The 16,701-nt window shown below is 36.0% G+C and overlaps 1 protein-coding gene across 1 annotated transcript in view; it reads right to left on the bottom strand.

The window, feature by feature from the left end:
* LOC150089868 (F-box/LRR-repeat protein 20) overlaps nt 1-3,572 on the bottom strand; it is a 168,365-nt gene extending 164,793 nt beyond the window's left edge. The window contains exon 1 of the mRNA XM_090389682.1: nt 3,565-3,572. The gene's annotated coding sequence lies outside the window, so the exon portion shown is untranslated. The remainder of the gene's footprint in view (nt 1-3,564) is intronic.
* Nucleotides 3,573-16,701: the final 13,129 nt, after the last annotated feature.

Raw genomic sequence — 16,701 nt, 5'->3', positions numbered from 1 at the left:
GAGCATTCAGAATATCAATAACTTAGCAAGTGGCAGGAAAAGGACATCAAAAAGTAACAAAAATGTTGAAGTTGCAAGAAATGTAACCTAGTGTAAAACAATAAAAGCAAAGTTTTATTGTTGTAAAAAATAAAATTAATGTTTGTCTTCAATGTATCAAAAAAAAAAAAAAAAAATTACATTTGTATATATTGTTAATTAAATATAAATTTAAGTGTGTATACATAATTTTGAAACACCCTGTACTGTTCTTTGTAATACTGAAATAACAACCAGTAGCATCCACTGAAGAAAGGAAGGAAAATACCATAAAACATCTGCATATAAATTTTTTTTTTTTTTTTAATAAAAAAAAGTTTTTCTTTTGATCAGAAATAAACATATTTTGTTTACACATAGATAGATGTGCTTTATTCCTGCTTTTAATTTTATAAGATCCTTTATTTAGCTGTAATTTGGCAATTCCAGCTTCATTTGCTGACAAAGTAAAGCTTGTAACAGTTGCAAATAAGTTATTAATATATTCAAACTCTATTTTGAAAAGAGTAAGAGTAGGAAATTTGCCTCTTCTCCAAATGCACAGCTGCCAACTTTCAAAACGCTAGAGATCAGACAATTGTGAGCAAGAAAAAAAAAAGATTTTTGGGACAAAATTGGCAAACTACTTTTTTGTAAAATTAGGAGTTCACTGCAAAAAACAGGGGGAAAATAAGATATTTTTAGAAAAAGTAGGAAATTTTTGTAAAGTTCACAATGCACTAGAAATTAAATTTTACCAACACACATTTTATATTAAAATATAGCTAGCCACAGGACTGTTTAGTTGTACAGTATGCTTTCAAGCATTAGCTTACCTAGGTTTTTCTGCACTACCTAGGATTTATTTGGATCTGTCAGATAACTAATTTTGAATACTTCAAGAAAGATATTTTCACTTTGCCCTCTTCAGAAACCTTGAGTTAAAATTTAGTTCATGGATTAAAATTTCAAGATCAGGGATCACAATAATCAATGCCAAGAAGTCTGTGTCTTGATAGCATCTCCTGTTTCATGTAGCCTTTACATACTGTCTTATTCCACTGGTGTTTTCTTTTTCTGTATGGAAATTTATTTGTATTCAACCAAAGTATGATAAATCCTTCCCTTTCAATTGGTGTCCTATCGCACTTACTTTAACCCTTTCCAAACATACACACATAAACATCAGCCATCAAATGTTGCACTACATTGAAACCTTCCATATGATTAACAAGTGCCAATATGGATTCCAACAGTGACAATACACTGGTGATATCTGGCTTGTGTTATTAATATATGGGCAAATTTCATGAAAAGTTTGGAAAAATCAAGCAGTTAACTTTGTCATTTCTAAGGCTTTTGATCCATAAAGGTCATTAAGCATTACATCTTGTGCCCCTTCCAATTTGTGCAATTGGGTAAAACTAGTTTATTATATGACTACTCACTCTATAAAACAGTAGACTGCTCACCATTCTGCTAACTTCTCAATCAATGTTATTCATAGTATTCCTGATGATAATATACCACTTTCCAGTTCAAGAAATCCTGCTCTACTAATTCAGCTATAACTTCTTGTATATCCACCACTACTTCCTTGAATGACAGTTTCTAGGTAATTCTCCAGTGGAAGAAAGAAACTTTTTGTTAACTTCAATCCTTTTAAAACAAGAGCTAACTTATTTTTCATACAAAAAGCAGCTTGCTATTCCTCTTGCTCATCTTCAATTACACACTAGATTTCTAGACAAAATAATACATATATCATTCCTGACAATCTTCTTCAATCCACTCCCTATCACATATATATTCAGTTTGTGCTGCATCCCTTTTCTACAGATTTGCATACACACTATTTTTCTGAATTAGCATCCATAACTCCACCTTTTTCTTTCTTCCAAAATAATCTGAGCATCTGCATTAACTACTGCAACAGGATCTGGAAAGGTTGAGCAGATGGGCTGAGAGGTGGCAAATGAAGTTTAACATTGACAAATGTAAAGTACTACATATGGGAAACAGCAACCCCAGAGCAACGTATCAACTCTGTGGTACTACACTGATAGTGGTAGAGAATGAAAGGGACCTGGGGGTGATTGTGCAGGCAGATATGAAGTTTTCTGAGCAGTGCAGACGGGCTGCAAGAGTAGCTCATGTTGTATTGTCGATGATATATAGGAATTTTTCTAGCAGGGATAAGGAGGTGATTATTCCATTGTATAAGGCAATGGTCAGGCCACACCTAGAGTACTGTATACAGGTCTGGAGGCCTCATTTCAAGAAGGATGTAGAGATGCTGGAACGAGTACAGAGAAGGGCAACAAGATTAGTGAATGGAACAAAAGGGTGCTCTTACGAAGAAAGGCTTAAGTTTTGCAAATTACAGTGTCTGGAGACTAGGCACCGGCGAGGTGATCAGATAGAGGTGTATAAAGCCTTGAATGGTTTGAGCATGCTCAATGCTGATGGGATTCTTCCTCTTGCTCAGAATAATCACCTGAGAGGGCATAAATTCAAATTGAGGAAAGACAGATGTAGGATAGACGTGAGGAAATTTGCCTTTAGCCAGCGGGTGGTTGGTTGGTGGAACAGATTTCCATCCCTTGTCGTTGAAGTTGATAGCCTAAATAAGTTTAAGGCTCGGCTGGACAAGTATTTCGAACGAACAGAGGGGTGAAGTGGAAGTGGTTATTTTTTATTTATTTATTTTATTTTTTTTTTTTTGGCTGATGCTGCATATGCTTGCTTTCTTGCATAAAATGCCTCTACTAATGCTAACTAGGCAGCATCAATTCATAGTTTAACTCCAAATTCAACAAACTAATAACTGTAGTCATGGGAGAAAAGGATGTCAGGATATTCTTTGTCACTGATGGGATCTGAATTTAGCCCTTTCCAAAACAAAAAGTGCAGCCATTATCAACCCACTGCAGGATGGAAGCCTCCTCAACAATTCATGCTGATGGAAAATGGACCATAATCTGCCACGCTGATCCAGTGCGGGTTGGCAGATCGACCGTATTCAGCAGTCAGGGGCTCGAACTCCGGTCTACTCAAAGAGCGTGTGCTACTGCACTCCCACTCCTGATCACTCGGCTACGGAGGCAATGCTGTGCTAAAACCACTATAAGAATAGTTGCTTTCTGTATACAGTAATCAACAAAGGTCCTGTTAAAGAGAAGTTCTTTTTCTCTGTCACATATGCCTTTCATAAGCTTTATCAGGTAAAGAGGAGAGACATTCTTTGTGCAGAATGCAAAAATCAGTTAGCCATAATTTTGAGTGTATATGGTTTTAAACTTAGCAGATAGCTCAAAAAAAAAAAAAAAAAATCTGGTTCTTAAGAGCCAAGCACCAACTACAAATCCATAAATTTTTCATGATTAGAACTACTGAATTAATCCTACCTTTAACAGAATAGCCTTCTCTAGTGGAGAAAATAACTAAATTCAAAAACAACTATTACAAGCAATTCATAATTTTTTTTTTAATTAAAAGAAATTTTATAATACTTTCTACTGGTTTTAAACTTATATGACAACATACCTTTGCCATTAGTATAACTGTTTAAATGAAATACATTTGATATCCATGTCCATTTTCAGCATAAAAAAAAGGTTTCCACTTAGTCATTCAGAGAGCACTATTTATTTCAGAAATTCTAGAGAAGTATACAAATAAAAAACTAAGTACACAGAAAACTACAATTAAGAAAGCAAAGAAAACAATGTTCAAAGAAATATTCACTTCTATTTACAAATTGTCTAAAGTTGAAGTGGCTTAGGTAGAACTTAAATTCTACATCTGTCATTCTATAATGACAGATGTTTAAAGTTCCCTTATAAATTAAAAAACATCATAAATCATTATGAAATAAAAAAATAATATCCAGAGAGCAAGTATAATATTATACACAAACATACTATAATGACAGCGCTTTTCCCCATTTGTATAAGCTGAAAATTTGTATTAGTTTCTCATTTATTCCTAGTAAATTCATCAAAATAAAGGAATATATTTGTACAGAAGTACACTCTGTGTCCACTGGAATATCGCCATCCTCCATAATGATGGGGAATGAATTCTTCTTACATAATAAAAGATGGGTTGTGTCACTACTGCAGTTAATGTGTGCAGCATTTCAGAACTAGTAACTGTACATATCAAGAACAGGAGAATTACTTTTAGGAGTTTTAAAAAAGTTCTATTAATAGTACCACATGGGCAAATGCCTCTCTCTAAGTGAAGACATACATGAACTGAGGACAAGAAAACCAGTTGTCACAAGTGATGTGGTGGAATATGTAGCTGGATATATGCAACAAGAGAATGGCCAAGTACCACCAGGCCAGTGAGAAGGATGGCATACCTGGAATGTCATTGAGGCACTCAGGTTGAAAACCACTGCTGTAAACACTTAATCATGCTCTTAAAAGCCATTGTTTTTGTGGATTATTTCTATTTATGTCAAGAAAAAGTAAATTATCCATGCAACTTATTATATATTATCGAAATTGTTCTTGAATATATGTTCGCTCACAATATTAGCCTCAAGTTTTTGTATCTACAAAGATAAATCACATATCACAAAATCTCAACCAAGAATTGAGTTTATAACATTGGCCAGAATTTAATGCATTAATTTTTAAATATGAAATTAATTTATGAATTTACACATGTAATTAACTGACATGGTATATCAAGATATAATTTTTGAGGAATAAACAAGGAATTACCTTTTATTCAGTCAGTAGGATTTCTTCTTAACCAACTCTCCTTACGCAAACAAATTATAAAATGATACGTTAAAATAATATAAAAATAATTTAAAACTCATAATGCGTTCCTCTTATCAACTGACGGGTAATCTAACACCCCAGGATAGCAGTGGTTTTTTTTTTTTTTTTTTTTTTAGGAGCATTAGCAACTAAGGCCATATTGCTCTGGGAATATGTGGTGGTCATTCCTTGACCTCTCCGCATCCTCCGTATTTGGTGGTCACGGGCTCAAACCCCGGTCTAATCAAGAAGTGTGTGCTACGCACTGCTGCTCCTGCCCACCTGGCTACGGAGGCACCGATCACAGTGGTGAACCCCAACCCAAACCGAGAAATATCAAACCCCCATGCAATCTTCAGTGATGGAAGACATTTTGTCATGAACGCAAATTTAAAATACGAGTGAAATACTATTAAAATACGATAAAAATACTATAAAAACAATGAATTAAAATCCACTAAAATTTCCTCCCTTAAGTAGACTAAAACTTTGACAAGTGTCATGTTCACAGGGCAGGAATGAAATTAACGAAATTTGTGAGTTCGGAATCATATAAATAGGAGATTAGTCTTTGGTATGCATGCATTCGAATGACCACAATTCAGAACATTAATCGAGTTTCTTTGTAATTTCATTTATAAAGTTTCTGCAATCAATAACTTAGTATAATTATCTTGAATATTTAAAATTTTGGCTTCCTTAAACAGGAATGTGTGGTTTTCATTTATTGCATGGAATGCTAGTTCCGAAGCATTTGCACGTGATCCACGGACTGATGCTTCATGTTGCGTAACCCTTGAGTTTAAAATGCATCTGGTAGATCCAATGTAAGTAGGATCACAATCCTTATATGAAAGGTGGTAGACTAGGTCATGTGATTGTTCAGAGAATGATAGTTCCAAGTGATTTTTTAGTGTTGCATATAATTTATGGCCCGGTTTTGCTACTATTTTCATTTCTTACCTTTAAAAAGGTTGCCAATTTGTCTATACTAGTGTTCAACATATGGCATTGTAATAAAATATTTTTTATTAATCCTGTCATTGTTTGTTGTTGATTTTGTCTTTCGCTTCTAATTTAATACTATTGATAGAGGTAATAGGGTATCCTCTGTCTAGAAACCTATTCGTCATTTCTTCTAATTCTATCTGTAGGGCAAGTTGTGTGGTAGAGTATTTGAATGCATTTAAGAACTGGTTTAACATGATTGACCTTTTATATGAGTATGGGTGATAACTGCTATAATGTAGGAACATCCCCGTATTCATGGGTTTATGACAGATACTGAAATTAATATTTTCATTCTCCCTTTTAAGCGTGAAGTTTAAAAAATTTATGGACTTTAGTTTCTTCTTGTTCTTTCTCAAGCGTAGATTTTAGCCTAATGTGAATATTATTAAAAGTTTGCAAAAAACTTTGTAGTGTCATAATCCGTTATAATGAGAATGTTGTCAAGGTATCTCCCATAAAATGTGATTTTTGGTAAAAACTGTGTTAGGTGTATATTTTCTAATCTATCTAAATATAACTCTGATTATATTAGGCCACTCAAGTTTAAACCCATGGGCAAACTGAAAATCTGTCTATAAATCTTAATTTCAAATAAAATATAATCAGCCTCAACCAATAACTTAATAAGCTTAAATATCTCTTTTTTAGGCAACTTTGTACTACTGTTAATGCTAATACTGTTATTGTTTAATAAATCCCAGATTACATCCAGCGCATATGCTACATTAACGTTAGTGTAGCTGACCGGGCTAGCCAGGTGGGTAAAGTGTCTGCCTGGCAAACCGAATGTTGCGGGTTCGAATCCTGCCTTGGGCTTGGATCAGAGTAAAATGCAAAAATTTTGGGAGGTGCATTATGGCCACAGAAGCCGATGTGCCAACAACAAACAAAAAAAAAAAAAAAAGAAAAAAGTATATAAGGTATCATAATTCGTTATACTATATTTTAATACCTTTCAAAAAGGTTTTATAATCTAATATAAATGTGTCGTCGAGGCCGAAAAAGCAGAGTTTTTGTATGATACTATTAGACCAAATTGCGTGTCCAAAGAGAATAGGTGCATTATTTGTTCTAGCTTTTAGTTGCGCCATTGAAAAGTAATCCCTTTTGCAATATGATGTAAGTATTTTGTTGTATTGATTGATCACACTATTAAACACTGAAAAGTCTACTTCTTGGTATGTGGAACTATCTGATATAATTACCTGTAATTTGTTAATATAATCTGTTTTACTTAAAATCACTACTGTGTCCCCCGTATCAGCTTTGTGAATTCTAATATCCTTATTTTCCCTTAATTTCCATAAAGCACATTTTTATTTAATCTCGATAAACCTGGCGTTCTGGGATTGTTAATGATCTGATTAACTTGTTGGATTAAAACACCTCCCACCATTCCCAACACGCTCCATTCAATGCCTCCTGTTGTCTTCCGTCAAAAGGATATCAGAAGGATTTTGATGAATCTTGATTCTAAGAAAGCTCCAGGTCCTGATGGTATTTCTCCACTTGTTCTCAAAACCTGTGCTCCTGAACTTACTCCTATTCTTTGCCGCTTTTACACTTTCTTATTCCAAAGGTGTTTTTCCTTCTGCTTGGAAATTTGCTCATATCCAGCCAGTTCCTAAAAAGGGTGACAAATCCTTCCCATCCAATTATCGTTCCATTGCAATTACTTCCACTCTTTCTAAAGTAATGGAGAAATCAATTAACTGCCAACTCTTAAACTACCTAGAAACCTTCCGTCTGATCAATGATCACCAGTATGGATTCCATCTGTGTCAATCCACTGGTGATATTCTGACTTATGTTACCCATTTATGGACTAATTCAATGGAAAGGTTCGGTGAAACACAAGTAGTTGCTCTTGACATCTCAAAGGCTTTTGATCGTGTTTGGCATAAAGGTCTTCTGAACAACCTTCCATCTTATGGTTTGCCAACTGTTTTTAGTAATTGCTTATCCAGTTTTCTCTCTGATCGCTCACTGAGGGTGATGGTAGATGGCTCTCTGTCTTCTAACTACTCCACTAATGCCGGTGTTCCCCAAGGTTCAGTTCTTTCACCCACTCTTTTCCTCTTGTATATTAATGACCTTCTTCCATTGACTGGAAATCCTATCCATAGTTTTGCTGATGATATAGCACATTGCATTCCACTTTCCATTTTGAGAAACCTTGTCCTGCTCAATCAGCTTCAACTTCTCGAAAATCTGCTACCAATTCCTTAAATGCCGATCTTCAGGTAATTCTCCAGTGGGGCAAAGACAACTTAGTTGATTTCAATCCGTCTAAAACTCAGTCTTGTCTTATATCTCGCAAAAAGGATTCTTCTGCTCCTATGCTTACCTTTGATGACACTCCGAGTTCTAGGTAAGTTGATATATCTCTTTTGGGGATTACCCTGACTTTTAATCTCTCTTGGCACAAGCACATTACAAATATTGCTTCCTCTGCATCTAAAAAACTTGGTTTTCTCTTTCGTTCTCTGCATTACTTTTCTTCCAAACAGCTGCTCACTCTGTATAAATTGCAAATCCGCCCTGCCATGGAATATTGTTCCCACATCTGGGGTGGTGCCCCCAAAACCTCTCTCAGGCTTCTTGATTCCATTCAGAAGAGGGCAGTTAGGTTAATTAATGATTCTTCTCTAACAGTCTCTCCACTTGCTTTCTCATAGACATACTGTTTCTGCTGCATGCCTCTTCTACAGATACTTCCATGGGCACTGTTCTTCTGAATTGGCTTCTATAATTCCCGCTCTCTCTTTCAAAACAGTCCGAACACGTGCCGCCACCACCCAACATCTATTTACTGTCCAACTTCAAACCCACAGAACCAACTTTTCATCTTCCTCATTTATTCATTCAACTGCTGTTTTCTGGAACAACCTTCCTTCATACATATTTCCTGAAAATTACAGTCTACAGAAGTTCAAGTCCGATGTCAACAAATATCTTCTTTCATCTTCTCAACCTCCAACCCAAGCACGGTACTAAGTACTATAGGTTCTAATACCTCTCGTGTTTGGGGTTCACATAAAAAAAAAAAAAAAAAAATCCAGTTCTTTTGGGCATTACAGCAACTAATCAAATTTGTGAGCATGATCTCCCTTCAACAAACACATGCTACAATTGCCTTACAATTCCATTCCTATCAAGATGCCCTTGCATTAATTAATGACTATTATTCTTCCTGGAACAGAGGTTTAACTAATATGTCTATAGTTACCCATTTCACCCTTTGAACTATCCTTGTGAATATGGGATACATTTGCACATCTCTAATCTACAGGTACTTCCCCTGAATCTAAGGATGCTTTCATTATTATGGCCAAAGATTTCTTCATTTACAGCTTCTATTAATATAATTGGGCCGACCGGGCTAACCAGGTGGGTAAAGTGCCTGCCTGGCAACCCAAAGGTCGCGGGTTCGAATCCCGCCTCGGGCTTGGATCAAAGTACTGCAAAAACCTTAGGAGGTGCACTATGGCCACAGAAGCCGATGCGCCAACAACTACAAAAAAATAAAATAAAATAATTGGATAGATTCCAATCAGCTGCAGGTAACATACATTCTAATACATCGTTGAATACAATCAGTTTTTTAAAAACATTAAACAAGTATAAGTATAGTGCGAAAGCATCAATAATACATAGCCAAATCTGAATGAACAGAATATTAGCAAAGTGGCATTGTTTTAAGATATATCTGATATTGTGAATACCTTCACAACGAGTTGCCATGATATTGCACTACTTCAAATAAGTAATGCTTCACCTGAGGAGAAGACTAATGTTACTTATTCTCAGATGGATACCACCACACAGACGGCACCGTTTCAGGACTATTTGGCCCTTCTTCGGTGGGTGGGTAGGTACCCGAGTGATGCAATGATGGCAAAAACAGTTATGAAGTATAACTCCACAATATGAGAGATGCCTGATGGTGTATGATGTATTTAGACTATAAAGCTTTTAGGGTGTAAACCTCAAGCTATTGAAAAGTCTAGACTATGTATAAGTATAGCATGAAAGCATCAATAATACATTGCCAAATCTGAATAAACAGAATATTAGCAATGCAGCATCGTTTTAAGTTATATCTCATATTGTGAATACCTTCACGAGTTGTGAAGGTATTCACAACGAATTAGTCTTCTCCTCAGGTGAAGCGTTACTTATTCGAAGTAGTGCAATATCATGGCAACTCATTGTGAAGGGATTCACAATATGAGATATAACTTAAAACTATGCCACTTTGCTAATATTCTGTTCATTCAGATTTGGCTATGTATTATTGATGCTTTCGCACTATACTTATACACAGTCTAGACTTTTCTATAGTTTGAGGCTTACGCCCTAAATGCTTTATAAACATTTATTATCAAATTAAATCATAATTCACTATAAGACGTAAAATTGACCTCTAATATAAGACCTCTTTATATTACCAAATTAAAGACAGAGTAAACATTATTGATCAATTAAACAATATGAACAGTTAATTTACAAATATGTATTACAAGGCAGACTCAAACTTCCAATCAAAGAATGTTTACACCAAAAAATACTGTAAATCAAGACATTTTATAAAGTAATGCATTCTTGCAAAAGAATGGTTTCTTTTCTTTTGTTGATTAACAATAATTACTCATTCTTAATTTGGTAATAAAATATTTTTGAAAATTTAACTTCATTGAAAGACATTTGAGAATATGAACCGGTGAATGTCAGGAGTTAGTATAGTCTTATATCCTTTTTTAAAAAATGGATTTTTATTTTATATAATTTTAATGGATTTTTGTCATTTCTATTTATGTGCGATTATTAAATTTGATAATCATACAATAAATAGCAATAATAGTAGAGAAACTGAAGATATCTGGGTTTGACTATTGAGACACCAGTTGCAATTGTTTTACATGTGCAATTCCTATAGGTTAAATATTTGTGTCAACGAAGAGTGAGAACTGGCTTATTTTGTATGACACCAATACTTGTGACATGTATCTGTGCAGTTATATATGTTGCATTTTTGTCCTTTGTCTGTTGTGTGTAATGTCACTACATGTGAACAAGAATCAGCAAAGTTTCCGTAATGTAATGATAAAAATAAACCAGTTTTATTATTGTGTTGTAATAGTGTGAATAATTCATTTTCCTTTGATGAAAGTGAATTATTTATTCACTTTCTTCAAGTGAATAAATAATTCACTTGAAGAAATATTTTCATTTTTGAATATAACATTTCACAGTTGATACTCACTTCCTATCAGGGTAGTGCAAAGGTACTTGAGGGCCTGGATGCAAAAGGAGTTAAGGGGGCCTCGTTTATTTATATTGAGACTTTGATGGCTCCCTCGATAGGGGGCCCTGGTGCAGCACATCCAATGCACCCCCATTTGCACAGCCCTGCTTCCTACAGGTTAATATGACATTCTGTGGCATAAAGTTTAAGATGAGAATCCTATAATAACTTCATGTCACTGATAACTGCAACTTGTAGGTTGTAAGAAACATCACACTTGGAAAGTGGATGACTGGAAAAAGAGATGCTGGTATGACAAATCAAATTTCTTTTACATGACACTAATAGGTTTCATGTGCTAAAAACAATGAGACAGTAGACAATGTCTATAGTTCAGACAGTGCAGGCTGGAGGCAGCAATGTCACTGTCATTGAAATGTTTTGTGTGTGTGTACATGTGTGTGCACACTCATGGGGAGAGGGCTATAGATCTGACACAAGTGAAATAGGAAATATTCATATACTGAAGGCACACTTGAAGGATGGTTTACTGGATGAAGTATCAAATGATCAGAGGATGGAATCACTGTGCATGATGTCACCAATCTCAGATGAATGTTGCAGGGGTCATCAGATTACAACATTACTGATTTCCATGTCAATAGCTACAGTGATTGCTGCAACAATTCCTTTTCTCTGCATGATTTGTGCTTTGTCCATATGCTTTAGTACATTTTTTATAGCTTTGTGTGATTGAGTGTCTTTTCATAATCCAGTATCATTTACTACACTTTCAGGGTTATTGATTTGCTTTATGGAAATTGCAAAGGACAACCAAAAGAATCCTGGATTATGAAGTGTGTTCAATAAGTTAGCTACCTTGACTATAAATATGCTTGATACATTAAAAAAAACTGTAGTGTTGTTATACTCTCATAAATGTCTATCCAGCTCAGTATAGTGTATGAAAGACAATAGCCAACTCAAAGGAAAATATGGATGTCATTAAATGGGAGCATCAGGTCATCATCAAATTTTTAACAAAAGAGAATGGACCAAAAATTATTCATTAATGCATGAAAGTTGTATTATATGATGACATTATCCCTTCTGAATAACCAATAAAATTTAGTCTAAGCAGTTTAAATTTATGGCAATCACAGTTGCATATTAAAGTGTCTACGACTGCTAGGGAATGTAACATTTCTGAGGAATCGGTAATCAGTATCAACCACAAATATGTTTGGCTATGTAAAAGGTCAATTTTTCTTGGTGTCAAGAACACTCACACCTCTTCAGAAACAGTGCAGGGCTCAAATTTGTGATGAAAATTTACACATACATGAAGGTTCACCTGGGTTTCCTTCAAGAATTGCAACTGTTGATGAAACATGGATTAATTACTAGGATCTGGAAACAAAACAAGAATTCATACATGGAAACAAAGTGGGTCACTACTACCCAAAAAAATTCAGGGTTCAAATCCTCTGCCAGCATTTTTTTTTGGATAGGAAGGAATTGTTTTGATATGCTACATGCCACATATGAAAACAAACACTGGAGCCTGTCTATACTGCTCTTCTCAAAAATTTACGGGAAGAGATAAGGAAATAAAGAAGAGGGAAATTGACATGACAATGCTTCTGTGCGTAGGTGACATAAAGCAACTGCTACTCTGAGAGGATGTAGATTCCAGAAATTACTGTCAGTCTTACACTAGAGACCTGGTCCTCAGTGATTTATTTCCACTTCAGAAATCTGAAGAAACACCTGCACGGATATCAATTTTCAAGTGATGACAAACTCAAGGAAGCTGTAAATATACAGTAAACCAGAATAAAGACCTTTTTTTTTTCTGGAATTTCATCTTTGCCATCAAAATGGTGAATGCAAGGTAACAATGTACTGAACACAAGACAGTATATACTGAGGGAAAAAAATAATAATAATTAAGCTACATTGTTTTTTTTTTTGTAGCACGATAGTTGTTGTTGTTGTTTGGTTTTTAGGAGCATTAGCAACTAAGGCCATATTGCTCCGGGATATGCGGTGGTCATTCTCTGACCTTTCCGCATCCTCCGTATTTGGTGGTGACGGGCTCGAACCCCGGTCTAATCAAGAAGCGTGTGCTACGCACTGTTGCTCCTTCCCACCTGGCTACGGAGGTGCCAGTAGCATGATAGATGTTTTGTATAATCTTGTATATGCAACAAGTTGCATATGAAAGACTGCTGTACAAATTGGAGAAGTGCATAGCATTGGGAGCAAATTCATGCTAGGGATAAAGAGATGGTTGAGTGAGAAAAGACAGGGAGTGGTAATCAATGGACAATGCTCTTCATGGACTAATGTTATTAGTGGAGTTCTCCAGGGTTCAGTGTTGGGTCCATTGTTGTTTTCTGCATTTATTAATGATATTGATGAAGGTATATCAGGCTTAATGTCTAAGTTTGCAGATGATACGAAGGTTGGCAGGGTTGTTAATGACACTAATGACAGTACGCTACTGCAACAGGATCTAGAAAAGTTGAGCAGATGGGCTGAGAGGTGGCAACTGAAGTTTAACATTGGCAAATGTAAATTACTGCATATGGGTAGCAGTAACCCTAGAGTAATGTATCAACTGTGTGGTACTACACTCAGGGTGGTAGAGAATGAAAAAGACGTGGGGGTAATTGTGCAGTCAGATATGAAGTTTTCTGAGCAGTGCAGATGATCTGCAAGAGTAGCACATGGCAATGATATACAGGAATTTTTCTAGCAGGGATAAGGAGGTGATTATCTCCTTGCATAAGGCAATGGTCAGGAGGCATCATTTTAGGAAGTATGTAGAGCTGCTGGAACAAGTACAGAGAAGGGTAACAACAAGGTTAGTGAAGGAAAACAAAGGGTTGCTCTTATGAAGAAAGGCTTAAGTTTTGCAAATTACAGTGTCTAGAGACTGGGAACCGGCAAGGTGATCTGATAGGTGTACAAGGCCTTGAATGGTTTGAGCAAGCTCAATGCTGATAAGATTCTTCCTCTTGCCCAGATTAGTCATCTGAGGGGACATAAATTCAAATCGAGGACAGTTGTAGAAGTGTGGAAATTTGCCTTTAGACAGCGGATGGTTAATTGCTGGAACAAACTTCCCATCATTCATTGTAGAAGTTGACAGCTGAACTAGGCAGAACTGGCCAAACATTTGGAGAAAATGGATGGGTGATATGGGAAGGTTTTTTTTTTTTTTTTTTGGCTGATGCTGTATAAGCTTGCATCATATGCTGCTACTAATGCTAAGTTAAAATAATTTATCTATAGGTTCAGTACAGACCATATCAACAACCATTCAGTTTAATAGATCTATAGGTGAAGCTTTCAGTTCAGTTCCCCCCTCCTCTTTTAGTATTATCATATGGTGCAAGGAAGCCCAAAGCTTCTGCTACATCAACCAAAAAAATAAACGAATAAATAATAATAAAATACCTATTTGACTCCCTCCTCACATAGGTGTATTCAGCTGACCTTTGAATTTCCCTAAGCTGTCAGCCTCGACCATGGAAGTAACTTATTCCAGCAATCAATAACTCACTGGCTAAAACAAAACTTTCTGCAATCCAGTCTAAATCAGTCTGAAAATCACTTTAAAACAGTGAAAATTCCCCATCCCCATTCATTTTAATTTTTCCTCTCAGAGCCTTATACACCTCAATCACATTTTCCCTAAAATGCCTAGTTACTAAGCTTTGTAGCCCACATATCTCAAGCCATCTGGTGAGTATGGGGTTGGAACACCCAGGGTCCTGAGCTGGATATCATCATTCTTCTATTTCTTGGTGATTCCCTTCTACCACCCACACACAGTAATTCAGAAATTATTTTTTTTGGCTGGTGCAGCATAAGCCTCAGGCTTCCTTGCACCATATAGCTAATAATAATAATATGAATGCCCTTTTGCCAATTTCACAAACAGTGCTGATCATCTTTGGACCCTTTCAAGAAGCTTGATGTCTTTTTTTAAGTGATTATTTCCTCTTCAGAAGAAACAACCTAACCAATATTCCAATTTTCTTATCCAGTGGGATTATGACTTCCCTATCCCTTACAAGCCAATGTTCAATAAATTGATAGGACACCATGGTCCTTCCTTGCTGTTTATCTACACTGGTCAGAGAACTTCATCCCCAACTGTATCATGACTCCCAAATCCCTTTCTTTATCTACTGTTTTTAGTTCAATCATACCAAGTGTATAAGTTATTTTGGGGTTACTGTTCTCCAAGTGAGACTTTGCATTTTGCCACATTAAAACAAAGCATAACTTTTCTTATCAATGAAGTATATCTACATTGTCCAGAAGAAGCCACTTGGCACTGATCATCAACTACTCTACTGATCTTCACACATCTACAAATTTTTTTGATGTTATGCCCTTTATCCCTTCATTGATGTCATTTAAGAAAATCAAAAACAACAGTGGTCCAAGTACCAATCCTTTGGGGAACCTGACTTCTTATGTTAGCTCAGTATGAAGAGTAACCATTAATCTCAACTTTCTACCTCTTAACCTACAGCCATCCTACAAGCCACCTAAGGACTTTTCCCTGTGATTCCAACATATTCCATATCATACAGTAACCTCACATGTGGGACTAAGTTGCTGAAATGCAAATAAACAAAGATGAAATTATTACCTACATCCAACTAACAAGTGGTTGTCAAAATAGCTAACTAGGTTAGTTAAACATGATTTTCCATTTACAAAATCTGCTGTGTTTCCTTCAATTCCATTTCTATCCTGTACTGAACTTTCAATCATTGCCTGCACCATTTTCTCTACTGCTAAAGTCAAACTGACCTCTCAGTAGTTACCCATTTCACTCTTAGACCCACCTTAATGTACTAGTAATACACTGGCACTTCTACAATTCAAGGAACTATCGCCTATGTCCAGTGATGCCCTTATAATTATAATAGCTTAATGGCAGGGCAGTGCAAAGATACTTGGGGAAAGCCGCCTGGATGCAAAAGGGGTTAGAGGCCTTATTTATGTTGAGACTTTGATGGCTCTATCGATTGGAGCCCCTGAGCAGCACATCGAATGCATCCCCATTTGCTTAATGGTTCAGTTGAAGTTTAACATTAACAAATGCAAGGTACTGCACATGGGTAGCAGTAACCCCAGAATAACTTATCAACTGGGTGGTACTACGCTTAGGGTAGTGGAGAATGAAAAAGACCTGGCAGTAATTGTGCAGTCAGACATCTTCAGTACTGCATACAGATCTGGAGGCCTCATTTTAGGAAGGATGTAGAATTTCTGAAATGAGTACAGAGAAGGGCAAATTGGTTCTGGGAACAAAGGGAAGCTCTTACCAAGAACGGCTTCAGTTCTGTAAATTGCAGTGTCCTGAGACTAGACATCTATGAGGTAATCTGATCGAGGTTATGAGGCTTTGATTGGATTGAGCAAGCTCAATGCCGATGGCATTCTTCCTCTTGCTCAGACTACACGTATGAAGGGGGCCATAAATTCAAATTGAGAAAGGATGGTTGCAGGATAGATATGAGGAGGTTTGCTTTAAACCAGAAGGTGGTTGAATAAACTTCTATCTGGTGTTGTGGAGGTGACAGTTTGAAAAAAATTCAAGGAAAAACTAGACAAATT

This window comes from Mastigoproctus giganteus, chromosome 2, assembly GCF_048544385.1.
Source record: "Mastigoproctus giganteus isolate SK-2022 chromosome 2, ASM4854438v1, whole genome shotgun sequence".
Taxonomy (NCBI): domain Eukaryota; kingdom Metazoa; phylum Arthropoda; class Arachnida; order Uropygi; family Thelyphonidae; genus Mastigoproctus; species Mastigoproctus giganteus.
This window is presented reverse-complemented; position numbering and strand designations above follow the sequence as displayed.